General features: G+C 48.6%; 1 protein-coding gene and 1 non-coding gene across 5 annotated transcripts in view; both read left to right on the top strand.

Annotated features, from left to right (window-relative positions):
* Utx (Utx histone demethylase) overlaps window positions 1-17,132 on the top strand; it is a 150,548-nt gene that overhangs the window by 86,863 nt on the left and 46,553 nt on the right. The gene's annotated exons all lie outside the window — the stretch shown is intronic.
* TRNAV-AAC (transfer RNA valine (anticodon AAC)) lies at window positions 14,215-14,287 on the top strand. Its single transcript has one exon. It is a non-coding gene; the product is annotated as a tRNA-Val (tRNA).

Here is a 17,132-nt window from a genome sequence, read left to right as displayed (position 1 = left end):
TCGTTGGAGAGAGGAAAAAATAATAATAAAAGAATGCGTTCTGCTTCCCCGAGGTCGCCGGATCGATTCCCGACCGCGTTTCGCATGCAGTGTCGAGATTCGAGAAAATGTCGTGTTCTGTAAGACTTGGGCGCGAGGCTCTGGACGGTCAGGCTTGTGATCTCGAGACCTGCACTTTACGGCCTCCAGGCATACACTATAAGATGTGCGGAATCGGTACAGGGTCTTGAGAAAAAGCAGGCTTGGAACAGTGGGAGGGAGCGGTTTGCGGTATAATATGTGTTAGCTGCATACGTGGTGGTGATTGTTAGAATATCGCACGTAACTTATATGTTTTGAACAGTGTTCCGTGTAGCGCTATAGCCATTGCATACGCCAGCCAAGACTCGGAAAACAAACCTGCAGCGCGACCGAGCGTTCGTCACCGGAAATCGATCTCCAATCACGACACCTATAAATAGGCGTGTACTTTTGTGTGGTGCTGTGATTCATGGTTGTCTCGTGGACTGTGTGTATATATATATATATATGTGTGACGCTATGATGAATGGGAGACGTGGCCTGGCTCATACTCCATGTTTATTCTACTGTGCACTTCTTCCTTATCTACTTCTCCTAACCATCCCTGCCTTCTTACGTCACAGGATTCCCCCTCCCCCCGAAAAATGGCACCGGTTACAAGCTACAACAAATTGCAGAGAATAAACAAAATAATGGCCAAATTCACAGTTTGACGTCCCGACAGAGTTTCACAATCTCACTAAATATTCAAGGCCGAGGGAGCAGTTCGGTGATTTTTATGACGACTCTGGTGGACGAGCTTGACTGTTGCGTTCCGGACAGAGCGGGCTACACATGGATACTGACAATACTGCTTGAACTGTTCTGGGGACTAAGCAAGGTTGGAACGCATTGTTGCATCGGCGGCGTCGTCGGGGTTGTATTTTTCGTCGTGAATGGTGCAATTCCGGTGCTTCTTGCTTTCGTGCTTTTTGACCAACTGTGACGAAGTGCCTGAGTGCTTGCGGTGTGCAAGCAGTGCTTTTGCGTCTTTCTCGGCGTTTTTTGTGGTGGTGCAGTCGGTGTAATAGCAGGTGCAGGGAGTGTTTCTGGTGACTTTTCTTTGTGCGAAATTGCCTGACGTCTTGAATCGGTCTTTGGTTTAGAGATCTTATTTTCCGATGCTCTTTTATTGGTGAGTGCGCTTCCGTTGAATTTCGCGTTCGTCGATGCCCTCGTTGCAGTTTCTCTCGTTGTAGCATGGGTTTATGAACTTGGCTTTGCTTGCTTTGCTGAGGCTGCTCAAGAGATGGCTGTAGTGGCGCCCCTTCTGGAACGGGGCATTCATTTCCTTCGGTGTTTGACGTGTCCTGTCGACAGCTGATGCTTGCAGAATTGGTGTCTTGCTTGTCGGGCATAGTTGGTAATGCATCCACATTGCTAGCAGGCTCTTCAGAGGCTTCGGTGACGTGGTTCATTACGCACGCTTCCGAAAGACAACTGTGTACGAGGTTTGATGTATCATGTACTTCTGAATTTGTTCGATTCATGAATTGGTGAGCTCTGCATGTGGGCACCACAGGTGACATGGCATTACTAGGTTTGAACTGCAAATTTTGGTAATTCTGCGGTGCCGTAGAAATGACAGGGAGCTCTTCAAGGGCTTCTTTTTCGCTGTTCACTGCGAGTGGTCCTTGCGCCTGGTAGCGTGCGACGTTCGATGCATCTGAGCGTTCAGTTTTGTTTGGACTCTCGAGGGTGTGTGCACCGGACGGTGATGCATGAGCCCGTGCGAAAGGAGCATGGCTCGACTGGGTATTTTCTCGGTGTGTGAACTCGTCTATCGTGAACATGGTTTCCTTATGAGGCAAACGGTGAGCGTCAGGAGCGCTTGAAGAGCCGCGTGATGGAAAACCGCGTGGTGGACCGCGTATGCGAAACGAAGAATTAAGAGCATCAGGTCGGTGGGCAACGTCTCGCGTCATAGGCTGGAGTGAGGACTTTCGAAAGGCCGGCTTTCGTGCAGAAGGGAGGTGTGCTTGATGGTTAGGTTTTTCCCAAAACACGCATGGTCTTCTGAAAGTAAACTCATGTGCCACTTTGTCTTGAGGCACTTGTCGATTCGCGCTGGACTTTCGAATACTTGAGGACTGCTTAGGAAATTGACGATAGTGTGCAGTTGTCTCTAGATGGTTGGCAATAAGTAAGTCTTGGTCATAGTCATTAAAACGGGTAATCATCTCCTCTTTGATTTTTCGCCATGACTCGTCGTTCTCGAATATGTGAATTAGGTAAAATTTGAATGCCTCACCGGTGACGTAGTCGCTGAAGTTCGTAACCATCTCCCGTTCTGACCAAGATGCAGCGGTAGCGTGGAACTCGAACAGGTCGAACCAGTCCTGTACAGGTCCATCGTCCGCTGCTCCGGTGTACTTAGGAATGGGAAGGTCGTCTGATGCTGCTGTCATGATGCTTGGTGGTCTTGGTGGTCCGCGTTCTTCTGTGGTCCGCGTTCGGTCACTGCGCCTCGCTGAGGTCTTCGATGATGATGGCCGGGCGATGAAGTGGTTGCGAGGTCTTCATCCTGTCGGCTCGTGTGACGCTATGATGAATGGGAGACGTGGCCTGGCTCATACTCCATGTTTATTCTACTGTGCACTTCTTCCTTATCTACTTCTCCGAACCATCCCTGCCTTCTTACGTCATATATATATATATATATATATATATATATATATATATATATATATATATATATATATATATATATATGTGTGTGTGTGTGTGTGTGTGTGTGTGTGTGTGTGTGTGTGTGTGTGTGTGTGTGTGTGTGTGTGTGTGTGTGACACTATGACGACTGGGTGACGTGGCCCGGCTCATACTCCATGATTATTCTAATCTCACTTCTTCCTTCTCGGCCTCTACCAACCATCGCTTCATACGTCACACGATTCCCCCTCCCCCCGAAAGAAGGCATGGATTACGAACAAGGAAAAGTACACAAGGAGAGGTTGAGAAGTCACAAATGTCAAAATGCAAAATTGGTTTCATGGCCCCGTGGTGTTCCGTAAACTCGCAAAACTTCAGGAAAGAGTGCAGCAGTCCGGTTAACGCATGAGTTCTGGTGGGCGAGGCTGATGGTTGCGTCCTGGATAACACAAGAATGCTTTGGACGTGGAGATAGCGGAAAACGCAGCCGGCATTCTTGTGAAGAACAAACGAGGTTCGAACACCTTGCAGAATGGACAGTTCAGATATCGTAGGCATCGAATTCTTCGTCGTGGCACAGGTCGTGCAGGCAGCTTGCGTGCGCGTTGATCGAGGTTGATTGGGCGCTGCCTGTGTTTCTGCCGAGTACAAGGGGTGCTTTTGTGGCTTTTGCAAATTTTTCTATGGCGATGTCGCAGATGGTTTGATGGAAGGCACATTCTTGATCTTTGGTGGAGAATGTATCCACCACGATGGGCCTTTTTGCCATGTTCTTCAAGCCTTAAGAGTGCACTCGATGAAGTTTTGTTTCGCCGTTGACAATGTTGAAGTATGCGTTGACGTTGTAATTTCTTCGTTTCGTCAACTTGCTTGGGGTGTGACATTGATCGTGTTGCGCCAGGATTCTTAGCGAGTCCTCCGCAGGCTTCTACGACGCCAACCAATGCAACTGTTTCCGGCGCAAGATAATGTGGCGGGTTTGATGCACTTGAATCTTCTGTATTTATAAACCGTTCATTGTTGGTCGTTGCCTGAAGCGTACTTATGTCATCAGAAGTCGCACCTGCGGTTTTGTTTTCACAACACCTATAAACGAACTGCTCCCTCGGCCTTGAATATTTAGTGAGGTTGTATACTGGATTCACGTCGCTTCGATCTTGTGATTGATGAACACTCGACGCTTCTGCAGAACACTTTTCTTCACAAGATGCTGATTGTGACTGCTTCTGTCTCTGTGGAACTGCTGAACTGAATACTTTGAACAAATGAGATTCCTGTGAACATTCGTTGTCTGGGTTGGTTTCGTGCGGATTTACTAACTCGTCATGCGTAAATGCTACGATCTTGTGAGGTGCTTCATCAGGTTTATCAGTAAAGTTGATGACAGGAGATGGAACTGCAGAGCTGAATACTTTGAACGAATGATGTTTCTGTGAACATTCGTTGTCTGGTTTGGTTTCATGTGGATTTACTAACTCGTCATGCGTAAATGCCGTCACGCGTCCGAAGCCGTGTGGGCCATGTGTGCGACACAAAGCATCAAGTGATTCGGGCTGTTCAGTAATACCTGAAGTATTATGGTGCCGTAAATACATTGGAAATGCCGATTTATTTGCCCGTGAAAAATCCAACCGTAAGTCCGGTCTTTTGGCAAAATGGTCTACATTCCTATATATCGGCATACGGTGGCATTACCTTCTCTGCTGCGACGTGCAAGTCCCTAGTTGGTGTTGTAATGCGTGAAGTGTATTTGGACGAGTCATACGATGGTACAATGGTGGAATATTTACTCTGAAGTCTTGTTTGGGAAATACGCTTACTGCGGGAAGATTTCGCGTAACTGTGATGGTTGAGTTGAAGAGACTTCAGCTGATGAGGTATGTACAGGTCTTCATCGTATTCTTTGAAACGGCTGATCATTTCTTCTTTGATCTTTTTCCAAGACTCATCGTTCTCGAAGATGTGGGTGAGGTAAAATTTGAATGCCTCACCTGAGATGTAGTAAGTGAAGTTGATGATCATCTCCCGTTCCGACCATGATGCAGCGGTGGCATGGAGCTCGAACAGGTTGAACCAGTCCTGTACGGGTCCGTCGTCCGCTGATCCGGTGTACTTAGGGATGTCAAGGTCTTCTGATGCTGCTGTCATGATGCTTGGTGGTCTTGGTGGTCCGTGTTCGGTCACTGCGTCTCGCTGAGGTCTTCGATGATGATGGCCGGGCGATGAAGTGGTTGCGAGGTCTTCATCCTGTCGACTCGTGTGACGTTACGATGACTGGGTGACGTGGCCCGGCTCATACTCCAGGGAGTTACCTCCCTTCGTCAGGAGATGAGGTATAACTCATCCCCTGATAAAGGGAGGACCCTTCCCGAAACTGTTGGGAAATAAATATATTTATCCTTGTTGACAACGCTCCTGTTGTGCCATATCCTATATATATATATATATATATATATATATATATATATATATATATATATATATATATATATATATATATATATATATATATATATATATATATATATAGTGTTAACACGAAGAGCGCTGTTGCAGGTCGTCCGCGCATTTGCGACCAAACGATAAAGAAACTAATGACGCACGGAACCTGCGTCAGTGATTCCCTTTTATCTTAGTTACCAATATTAACTATTTCTCTCGGCTATACCGGCAACCACAAGGCATGCACGAAAGTTTGACGTGCTCTCAAAATATCGACATTGGATGGCCACCGGCCAAGGGGCTCTGCTATTTGCGACCTTTTTGTCATGCTGTCTCATCAACCTATGTACCATTAAAGCAACGCTCAGTTTTTCGCCCACGTATATTCTACCGCATCGTCACGTCAAATGTATACTTGATACGTCACTCTCCCCTGACATCTGGCAAGTTTAAATTTGCGGTTTGCGACGCGAGCCACTGCTTCGTGGAGGCGAGTGACTCAAGGTGAGTCGTTGACGCATGTAGCTCGTCAGGATAGTTTCGTTATCGCATGGAGAGCTGCTTTATACTGTAACTCGTCTGCGCATCGATCAACTGTGATAGCACTGTCCGTACAAAATAGTGCACACTATGGATATTTCGGAAAGAATTCGGTTGAGACGCGGCGCATTGTGTGCATATATTCCTTGTGTATTCGCCTCGGGTCTGCGCGCCTTTCTCTTTAGGATAATATAGCGCGTATTTATGTAGCACCTGTTCGATATACGTGACAGTTCCGTTGAAAACAAGGCTGGCACCCAGCGCACATGTAAAGGTGCACGGTGAGCATTGAGGTTCCGTACTTGGGTTGAGCTGTTTTACGGGCCTTGCAGAAGCGGCGGCAACTCCGAAGAGAAGGCTAAGAAACGCCTACCTGCTGCGTATAGATTTCTTTAGCTGCCACCATGGCCGGTGGCAGCTAAAGAAATCAACATAAGCGCAGCACAGCACAACACAAGCGCAGCACGGGTGCTTATGTTGTGCTTTTTCTTGTCCTATAGTGTCCTTGTTTGTGTGCGTGCCCCTATTCAGTCAGAAAATGAATTAATACCAACTAGCCCACTTATCCGCGCTTTTTGATCAACGCATTTCTGTGCTGATATTTCTATGGGAAGAGGAAAAATATTTAGATAGGGCTGGGCGCTGTTCCAGCGAAAAGTTAGCGAGACACGGTCGACAGGTCTATAGATAGGTTGCATGTGACGCCATTTCCGGCTGGAAAAAGTGAGCGGCCGCCATGTTTGTCAACATTGAGTCGCGCTACTCAGGCTGCGCGAGTAGCTTACCGTCGGCTGTGAGCTTGTCGGCGTCATTCGTGCGACATGGCGAAAGGAAACGTGCACGCGCTTTGCCCCGTCGCACTTCCAAGAGCTTGTGGCACCGACTCGTGTATACGCTACCGAGCGAAAATTTAATGTGCGATGGCAAATCGACCCGTACGAACTGCGCACCGGTAAGGATGCTGTACACCTTCCGTGAGACACGGCGACATCGTCAATTAGTGGTGCTTTCGGCAAGTCACGTCACGCAAATGAAGGCCTGCAAGTCGCTGGACGGCCACAACTACTTCACCATGCAGCAGATGGGCGAAGAGCATAGCGGCAAAGCAGCTTTCATCATGGCGTGTCGTCGTTCTAGTCGAGGATTAGTTACGACGCTCTTTCCCGGTTGAAGTAAAACATCGGCTTCGACGGGATTTTTGTATAGTGAGGAGTGTGAACCCGTGTTGCATCGTGGTGGGGGAAATTTCGGTGTTGCTTGGGAAACGCTAATGCCCCTTTAGCACGCTCCTGCCTACGCCCATGTTCAGACGTCACCGCAGTTGTGCTCGTTTCGATAGTGTTGCAATGTTTGGTTTATTTTCCTACCTCGAGCTACGGTTTCGTGGGATCTACTGTCGATTCATCATGTTCTGGTTCACCGTCTACGGTAGGCTGTTCGAGCGATGTTCCCGATTCCGTGTGTGGCGTGCCCGCTGCAACTGCATCTAGTGTGTTTGTCTGTCGCTATTTAGGGCGCTGAAATCGCGCCGATGCTGCCGCAGTAGTCTGGTCATAACGGCCGTAGCCTAGCAACTAGTATAGGCTCGCTGCTCAGTCGCGGTTCGCGTCGTCCATCAAATTGGCGGGTTAAATGAAGACACGTTCGCATGTGTAGCACTGTTAACCCCGATTTAACAACATGATACGCGGATATTCGAAAAGGTCGGCTGTACGTCGCTGTAAATCGCTGTAAATCTAGGTGACATTCCGGAGAAAGCGACGCGATCACGTAAGTAAACGATACACTTGGACATAACTCGGAAATACCGCAGGTCGCGGGTTCAAATCCCGGCTGCGGCGGCTGCATTTCCGATGGAGGCGGAAACGTTGTAGGCCCGTGTGCTCAGATTTGGGTGCACGTTAAAGAACCCCAGGTGGTCTAAATTTCCGGAGCCCTCCACTACGACGCCTCTCATAATCATATGGTGGTTTTGGGACGTTAAACCCCACAAATCAATCAATCAAATCAATCAATAACTCGGAAATACGCCTACCTGTGATGAAATGATGAACGCACGTCCCAAAACCACGATGTGATTATGAGACACGCCTTAGTTGAGGGCTATGGCAATTTCGATCATCTGGTGTTCTTTAACATGCGCCTAAAGGCTAAATCTAAGCATTCTCGCCCCCACCGAAAATGCGGCCGCTGAGGCAGGGATTCGATTCCGCGACCTGTGGGCCAGCAGCCGAGCGACACGGTGGCGGGTATTATTCAGCATCCAAAAACGGCACGAATAGTCGTGGCGAAGCCGGTAGCGCGACCGAAGACTCAATTTCGCCGCTGCAAAACTCCCGACTACGCTGCCAGGCAGCTGCTTATGTTGACAAACATGGCGGTCCTTTCGTTCCCGGATGTGACGTACGTGCAACCCATGTATATAGTTTAAGGGTTCACCCCTGCTGGCGCAAAATCGTGAATCACGTGCGTTGCTTACGTTCGTTCTTGCTCCCTCCCGTTGCTCAGTGGTGACCCGAGACAATGACCTCCGTATTCACAAACGCTCCTCGACTCGACTTTCACCCTTCACTTGACAGAGTTGAGAGCACTGCGCCACCACTCGGCTGAAAATGACGCTGCGCTACTCAAGAACCGTAGCAGACTACCGCTGATACGCAGTGACTTTCCGTACCTAGAGATGGCGCTTCCATCGGCTTTCTCAAGTGAAAACGAAGTGTTGAGTGAAGGGAGGTTCTAGAATACGGGGGGTCATGATTTTCGACCACTGGTCTGTTGTTTCGTGACGCGGCGCATGTGCACCAGCTCGAGCGTTATTTCGTGTGCAGGAAGTGCTTTCTGTCGTGGTGACTGTCGCACAAGGATGTGTCCAACCTTCGTGCTGGGTGTCTTCTCACTTCTTTATTACGTTATTTAGTACGTTTTGTCTCGCAATTCGTAAGCGCTCGCAGTTTTCCTAACGCACCGAGGCAATTGTTCTATTTGGCGCGTTGCGAATAGGAGTTGCCGAAAGGATGCCTGCTTTCGTCCTGAGCGGTGGGGGCAGCAGTGATTGTGTGCATGCGCTCTGCTTCTATCTACATCTTTCTTTCTTTCATCCCTTCTTATCTTGGCAGTACTGCCCCCCCCCCCCTTTGCAGTGTAAATATACGGATCAGTGATTCGCGTATTTGCATTGCCGACTAACTCCATATCTCTCCTTTATTTCTTCTCGCTCTCTCGTTATATGTATAAAATGTCTTGCCTTTTGTAATACTGCGAGCGCCGGAACCGGTCGTAGAAACTGGAAACACGTAGTGGCCGCCATGTCGTTGGACGTCGTTTGTTGGGGCAATTCTAGCGCAGTACTTCGGTGCGTGTGATCCTAGTACAAAGTCGGAAACACCGAAAGGCGAAGTATGAACTGTCTATTTTTTTCTCAGGCCATCCATTTCCACGCTATAGTGCTTGCAATATGACCTTGATTCCAAGGCCGCTTTGCTGGGACGCCTAACTGGTGGAGCAAAGGCTTCCCTACCCGTTAGGTGTTCTGAACAGCTAAGAGGAGTAGCCAGGAATGTTTTTCTAGGGAGGAGGGTTAAACTATATTATATCTATGTTCGTGTGTGCGTTTGTATGTGTGCATGTATATACACTCAAACCTCATCACAGCCCACGAGAACAGAACGACGACAAAAAGACAAGAAAGACACGAAGGACGCGAGCGCTCGTGTCCTTCGTGTCCTTCTTGTCTCTTTGTCGTCGTTCAGTTCTCGCGCTATAACTATCGTCATATCATACCAACTAGCCCAAGCTGCTACTCTTCTCATTACAACAGTGTTGTATATTGAAACAAGTTCGTTATATTTGAAAATTTGTTGTAAAGGTACATTGCTAACGCTATAAAGTGCGACCAGTCTTCATTTACTTCGCTATAACCGTTATTTCGGTTTATCCAGGTCTGTTATATCTAGGTCTGATTGTATATTTAAACAAATTTGAAGAAAAAAAAAACTCAAGGGGGTCTGACCCCTCCCCCCGACCACGCTCATGACCCCGATCCATGGAATATATATACATCATACGGCACTGCAATAAGACCGCCTTTTAAAACTTTTTGGGAGTATTCCAGTCATCGTTCACCCAATTTCATTCTGCCCCGCTCGAATTGAGCAGATGTAATGCCTTTCATGTAGCGGCGTCCGAGTTGCAGAGCCAGAATCACGTATGGGTGCATATTTCATCTGCGCGCTGTGTGCATAGCAAGCGTCGTTACACGCGTCATGCATGCGGAAGGGAGGGACTCGGAAATGCGTTTCTTGGCGTTTGCCGCTTGCGACGATCGGCCGCAGACGCAGCGCCGTCTGCGTCGCCCGTGCGAGCGACGTGATCGCCCCTCACTCTTCTTCGTCCGTGGGAAACGCGATGCTGTGTATCCCTCTTCTCCTGAGGCCCCCCAACTGTATTCTTGTGGGCCCCATCCAGGCGCCGTTGAAAGAAGTCGACGAGCCCGGCTGCAGGGAGGAAACGATTGCTGTCCCTCCACTCCCCCCCGTTTTTCTCGTCCTCCTCCTGTAGTCGTCCGGGCAGCCTGCCGGAACGCGTTTGATGTATCTCTCCAACACCCCCCACCCTTCCATCATTCACCCCTCGTCGACCATCCGCTATCGTCGGTTCTTCTTGTGATTGTGGCGCCCCGTCTGCTCTCGTTTCCGTCCACAGCTCGCCAAAAGAGAGAGAGAGAGAGCGTCCCTTGTGTGTGTGCCTTCCCAGTGCGTACGCAATGGTGTGAATGGCTTCTTGCTGCCCAAACACCGTCGATGCCGAACCGCTGCTAAACGAAGACAAACGAAACGCTGCGTGTGCCTATGCGAGGACTCTCGTAGATACGTGTCGCTCCAGAGGAGTGAACGCATCCTGGAAGATTCTGACGTCATCTTGTTCGGACCAATCCAAGTACTTCGTATGGTATGCGCAGAAGTCCTGTGGGTTTTATCTTTGCCTCCGGTGTAGCATGCTTTCCCTCTCGGATCAACAAGCTCGAGGATGCCTCTGGTACGGGTTGCCGATTGATAATTGATGGGGTGCATGTGTGCCCTTCTATATAGGAGAGCACTGATAGGTCGAGCCGGTTATATATATTGCGTAACGTGCATTTATGAACGTTACGTGATTAAAAAGTTTCATTGCTGTTTCGCCGTTCGACGAACAGTACACATCAATTTCGTTGTTGCAAAGGTGCTGTTAGTAGGTGTGCATTTTGCTCTCTCTCTCTCTCTCATATATATATATATATATATATATATATATATATATATATATATATATATATATATATATATATATATATATATATATATATTGTTAGCTTTTTTGCTTGTTTTTTCTGTAGCAGGACTTTCGTCTCTGCTTTAAATTTATTTTTGATCATCTCAGAAGGACGCACTCTCCGACGCATGCGCAAGGGTCCGTATTATTTCATTTTGTCTTCTGGATGGCACTGCTTCACTTGAGATAAAGATGCTGGACTGTGTGACTGATTTGTTTTGTGGCGTCACCGATGTTTTGCGTGAAGGTTTGATGGCGGAACAGCGTGGGAGAGAGAGAGAGAGAGATACAAAGCAGCGAGTACCTTCTTTTCACATAAATGTTTTGTCATTGCCGCGCCACTTGTCCCTCACCTATGCAAGTTGATGCAGCGTCGTTTTCTAGTCCTATGGCTGATGGTGATGATACTGCTGAATACGATCTGCTAAAGCGTCCACATTGAAATGGAGTTGCGACCCCTCGTCACATAGCCATCCGTTACAATAAGCTATTGCTCTGTCTGTTGGAACTCTACTTCTCTGGCAGTGTTTTTTTTTTTCCTCGTACAAGGTGCCCTTTTTATATGGACTTGTTATCTACGCCTATACCGACTGCAGTTGTACACACCTTTTCCCTTCTTTTTTTTTTGTCTTTTTCTCAAACACTTTGATGTGTTTTATTCGTATTGTTCGGTGACCAGTCAATTTTTTGATCAACTTGGAAACGCCGCTACCACTAGTGGCGCGCCGCAGAAAATCACATTCCCCGAGCAAAAAAAAAAAAAAAAATACCGTTTCGAGGCGAGCGTAATTCCGTCTCTTCCGCTGCGTATGAAAAAAAAAAAAACCACCGTTGGCGGATGCGCCGCCTTTTCTCGGTAGCTCCCGTCTCCTCGGTTCCCGAAACTCGCCATCATAGTGACGCCCTGACCCGTGCGTGATCTACGCTTCGTCCTCAATGGCCGCTCGGCGCTGAATCAGACGACGCTGCGTCACCGCGTTCACCGTGCGTGAGTGAGTGGCGCACCTCGACGACATCACCGCCTCTTCTTCCTGCCGTTCGGCGTGGACGATGTGAATGGCCCTCCGGGCGGCTCTCTCTTGACCAGCACCTCGAAAACCGGCACCCTGCTTTCTTTTTTTTTTGTCTTTTTACGCGCTCGCTCACTCGCTTTGCCCGCGGTTACTGTGGTGACCCCGCACTGGCCATTGGCCGAGTTGAGAAGGGCCGCCGCGTGACCGCGCCGTTGCATTTCGCGCGAGGTTGCCACGCGTGCTCCTCGAATCGAGTGTAAATCGTACAGTGTAGCGGTCCGCCAACGGTTGGAGCGAGCGTAGCGACCTTCCGGTGATGCCTGCAGCCGCGCAAACTGTACGGACCCTTCCTGATGCTGTAGAACGGTGTACCAAGAAGGCTGTCGTAGTTGATCTCGATCAAAGCGTGCTTGGGCGCCGCGTAACCGCAGTGCCTCGCGTCGCAGCTCTTGGTGACGCCGAATCTGAGGATGTATTGGAACGGTCAAGTTCCACTGCGTTGGTGTTTTCGGCCGATCAGAGGGGAAACGTTGCAAAGATGGTTTTTGTACTTTCGCGGCTTTAGAATAGAGTGCGCAAACTTTCGCGTTAGCGATTGGCGGCGCTACGGCGCATGCGTCGTGCGCCAAGCTCTTGCATAACCAAGTCGAAGTCTCGAGAACAGCATGTCGTACCCACCGAACGCTATAACGAATCAAACCCTATTCCAAATGTGTCCATTGTATTTCACTTTCCTGTCCTCAAGCAGCGCAATCTCTTGGGTGCTGACCTGTTAACGATTCGCTTGCCGGACTATTGAACGCGCCGTGTCGCGCGGTATCAATGGCAGCCGCCTCCGACACAGAGAGCGTGAGCTTCCGCGAGCCAACAGAGCGAGCTTGCTCGGCGGTATGAAATGAGCGAGCCCCCTCGTCGACAACGCTCGCATTAGAACGGCGACCTTCCGCTTGCGAAGAGAGAAGAAGGATGAACAACCTTCCCCTCCTGCCGCTCGCCCTTGGCGGAATGTCTATTTTCTGCTCGCGTGTAGCGTGCGTGCCGCCGCGGTGGCCTCGCGTAGCCGAGCGTATGACGTCATCCTTCTCGACGGAAACCCATTGATGAGTATGTAGTGAGTGTGCCGTATAGGAATAATACACACCCTCTATTCCGGGAAAAAAAAAACAACGTGCGTCTGGCAAGTTGCCCCTCCCGCCGTTTCACTATTATAGCTCCGGGATTGAATGAGACGTGTTTCTACGTGTTTAGTTAAGACACGTTTCACCGAATCCGTGTGCGAGGGAAGTGCTTGATCTGAGCGCTTTGTAGACGTACTCGAATGTTACGTGAATATTAACCAAATATCGCCCCGTGAATAACGTGTTGGTAGAGCGCAGTATGTAGACTATTTACGCGATATATTTAACAATAGCGGTCCCAACGTTGAGCGGTCCTGTTCATAGCCCGAGCAGAGATACGTCTTCCTTCTCTTCGTCTGGCCCACACAACGCGCATGGTTCAAGAGGCTGGTAATATGCATGTAGCAATATAAAGGTAAAAAGAAAAAGAAAGCATTGAGTCGAGTTCTCGATGTTGATTTATTTGGCCGCTTATTAATAGGTCCAAAAGGGAAACTAAGTTTCTTGGGATTTGCGCCCGACCGGCAGCGTCGATTAATGGTTCACGTCGTGCATTTTGACGAACTTTCGTTGTCGGGAGTGGTTGATTGCTTTCCAACGTGAAACGCGACGCTTGTTTAGATAAAACACTTGCGACCCGACGCTGCGTCAAATCACTGTGAAAAACCTATCGTTATAGCGCGTTAGTTTCTAGGTGACATCAAAAACCGTTCCATCGCATATGACAGTAGCACGAATTAAGGCGTGCGCAACAAATGAAATAGATTAAAAAAAAAATCTCATATTTCCCACTTCCTTGACGTGCTGCAGTGGTTATTTTTTTTATATATATACTCCGACAAAGCTAGAACTGATTACCGGCGCAATTTCATTCAGGTTTCGAGAGCTTACAGCGGCTTACGACATCCTTGCGGCAGGGTCCCGTTCCTCCTACTTCGCCCCCCTCGCTGTCTTTCTTCTCTCCGCCGTTGAGGTCGTGTGCTAGCAGTCGTGTTATCAGAACACCGCTCGAGGTCTTTTCATTTTTATCTATTTGCAAGCTGTGCAAGGCTTGTGTACAACTGAAGTCGACCGTTCTGTCAGTTGTTCTTGTGGTGTAGTGGTTATCACATCCGCCTAACACGCGGAAGGTCCCAGGTTCGATCCCTGGCAAGAACAAATTTTTTTCTTATTTTTTTTAAATAGTGGGTGCAGTTGTACTCACTGACATAAAAAAGGGGCAAGGTATGCACTCTGGTGCTGTCTTGTTTTGTTCTTTTCTTTTTCTCTCCAAGATGCTTTCTGTTCCTCGTACGAGAAAAGATGCTCGGCCTCGTTAAAGAGAGAGGGAAGGAGAGAAAAGAAAATCTTGTTTTTCCGTCCATCTTGTTTTTCACCAAATGCAAAACGGTTTGATTGATGGCGACAATTGAACTTTAAAACGCTTTATTTTTTCCCCAACACTATAGTGCGTGGCCATCTTCGGTACAGGTGCCGAGTGGTCCTCCTCGCGTGGTCGACCAGTTTGGTTTAGAATTTTTCCGTTGTTGGGATGCTTCGGCGCAAAAGTTTTGGTCTGTCTGTCGCACGAAATGGCTCGTCTCTTCGCCTCTTATTCGGTTCGCATTTAATTCCGAAGTCCAACCACATCTGCAGCGCCCACCAATATTGCTCTGGTTTCCGAGTTCACATTTGTGCGTATTATCAATTAAAAAAAAAACAAATGTTACGCATATATGAGGAAGAACATCGACATGCCGATATACTGTGGCGTGTTTCTTTATACTATAAACGTCATACATAAATAATTTTAAGGAACGCAGCGTTTATTACGCTAAGCTGACGATGCAACGCAAATGCAATTGCAGATGTTTCCCGCGCTTTGCTAAGACGATACGGCGGAGGCACCTACCCGCTGCGCGCGTCGAGGCACTTTATAACGCAGCGCCTCCAGAATTCCATTCCCCGATTTCCTAGCGCAGAACATCGAATAAAGTTTTTCTTCACTCTCTCCAGACGGAAGGCTATCGTCATTCGGCGACATTTGCAGTGAAGCATTCATCTACGGGGCCGATTTTTCTATTACAAATTTTTTGCTGGTCTGTGTTTTAGTAGCGATAGGTACTTGTATTTTTTCCGGCCTTATTATAATTATATCGAATGTAAATGGTTTACCCTGGATATCGAGTCTGTATCGGTGGATCAGTGGCTTGGCTGCTGACCTGAAGGTCATGGGTTCGATGCCCGCCGCGGCGGTCGCATTTTGGTGGAATGGCCCGTGTACTGTGCGATCTCGGAGCACGTTAGAAAGCAGCAAAAGGTCGAAAATTCCGGAGCCCTTCACCGTGGCGTCCCTCAATGATATCCTGGTTTTGGGGTCGTAGAACTCTACGTATTAATACTTTCGATGTTGACGCACTTCACCCCGCTGCTCATCGCGGTGACGGGCGTCTGTTTTCTGTCGAATAGCAAAAGTTTTTTGACGTTGCAGAATCACGACATGATTATGAAGGACTGCTTAGCGGAGGGCTCTGGAAATTTCGACGATCTGGTGTTCTTTGACGCGCGCACTGACGACATCCCACAGTAGTACACGGGTCTCTGCCATTTCACCTTTATCGAAATGCCGCGGCGGGGATCGAACACGCGACCCTCTTGTCGGCTGGGTTAAATGGAACATCGTGGTCGTATACCGTGGCTCAAGTGGTTAATTAAGCGCGGGATTCGAGAAAGCCGCTTGCGTTGTCTAAATATACCTCAGACGTACAATAATTGCTTCTTACAGGCGGCTCTCGTGCGGGTACTTTCAGTGTTTCCCTCATTGTGTGTAATGACGATGACTGAGTCCCTGTCGAGAGTCGGTGGTCTCTCTTCCTTCCTCCGCGTTGTCGGAGTGAGGAGGCGTGCGTCTTCTCGTCCCGGCAGCTTTCTCTCCTTCCGGGCGTCTTCCGCTCGGCCGCTATCGTGTCGCGTCGTCGCCCGAGTGTGACCGGAAGGTCAACGGCCCACCGGAGAAGAAGAAGAGGGCGTCGTCCACTGGTGCGTGCGCGTGGTCCCGTGGACGCGCGCATTGCATCTCTCGCCTTCGCCCTCTCTCACACTCTTTCTGCTCGCTTTTACCGATAAGCCCGTGCTGGTGCAGCGAGTGCAACGCCAAGTGGGTGATAAAACGGTGAGTACAGAGATAACAGGCGGATTTGGAGGAGGGGGGGTGGAAAATAAGAAAATAATGAAGTGCCTCATTTGATGGGCGGAAGCGCTAGCGTGAATAACGCTTTTTTTTTCTTACGATTGGAAGAGGGAGAAAAATAAAGGAAAGGCAGGGAAGTTAACACAGGAAGTCTCCGGTTTGCTACCCTGTATACCCAACCAAAAAAGGAAAAATTGCGTGAGAAAATGAGAAAAAAAATGGAAGGGTTATTAACGACACTGCGAGTTCGTGGCTACAAGACCGTCTGAGCGCCATACACCGACATTGTACTCTGGGAAGCATATGGCGAATACTGTGCGGGAACCTCCAGCGCTACAAAAGCGCCTCTTCGCGCTGTGTGGTCAGTGGCGATTCGGGCGGCTTTTGTTCGCACGGCGGTACGTGGGATCCCGCCTGCAGTTTTTGTTTCCCAGTGATGTAGGCATTCTCCGAACAGAAATATGCGGGACACTTTTGCGTGGCAGCTTGGGCTAGTTGGATATGGTATCAGGATAGTTATAGCGCGAAAAGAAAACGACGACACAGAGACAAGAATGTCTTTCGTGTCCTTCTTGTCTCTGTGTCGTCGTTTTGTTCTCGCGCTATAACTATCAACAGTTTTGCGGTTGTAAGCTTGTTTCCATCATTCACCAATGGCGACATCGCTTGACGTTAGTGCGATGAAAAAATTTCGTGGTGTGTCATTTTGGAAGTGAAGTTCGCCTTAGTGAAGCCGTATTCGTCCATTATTTTTATCTTTATTTTTACTGTAGTATTGCTCTATTATTTGTGGTATTTTTTCCCCTGCTAGGTCGCAGTCGTAATATAAAGATC

The sequence above is a fragment of the Rhipicephalus microplus genome, chromosome 1 (assembly GCF_043290135.1).
Source record: "Rhipicephalus microplus isolate Deutch F79 chromosome 1, USDA_Rmic, whole genome shotgun sequence".
NCBI lineage: Eukaryota > Metazoa > Arthropoda > Arachnida > Ixodida > Ixodidae > Rhipicephalus > Rhipicephalus microplus.
The sequence above is the reverse complement of the archived record's forward strand: the minus strand, read 5'-3'. Positions and strand labels throughout refer to the sequence as shown.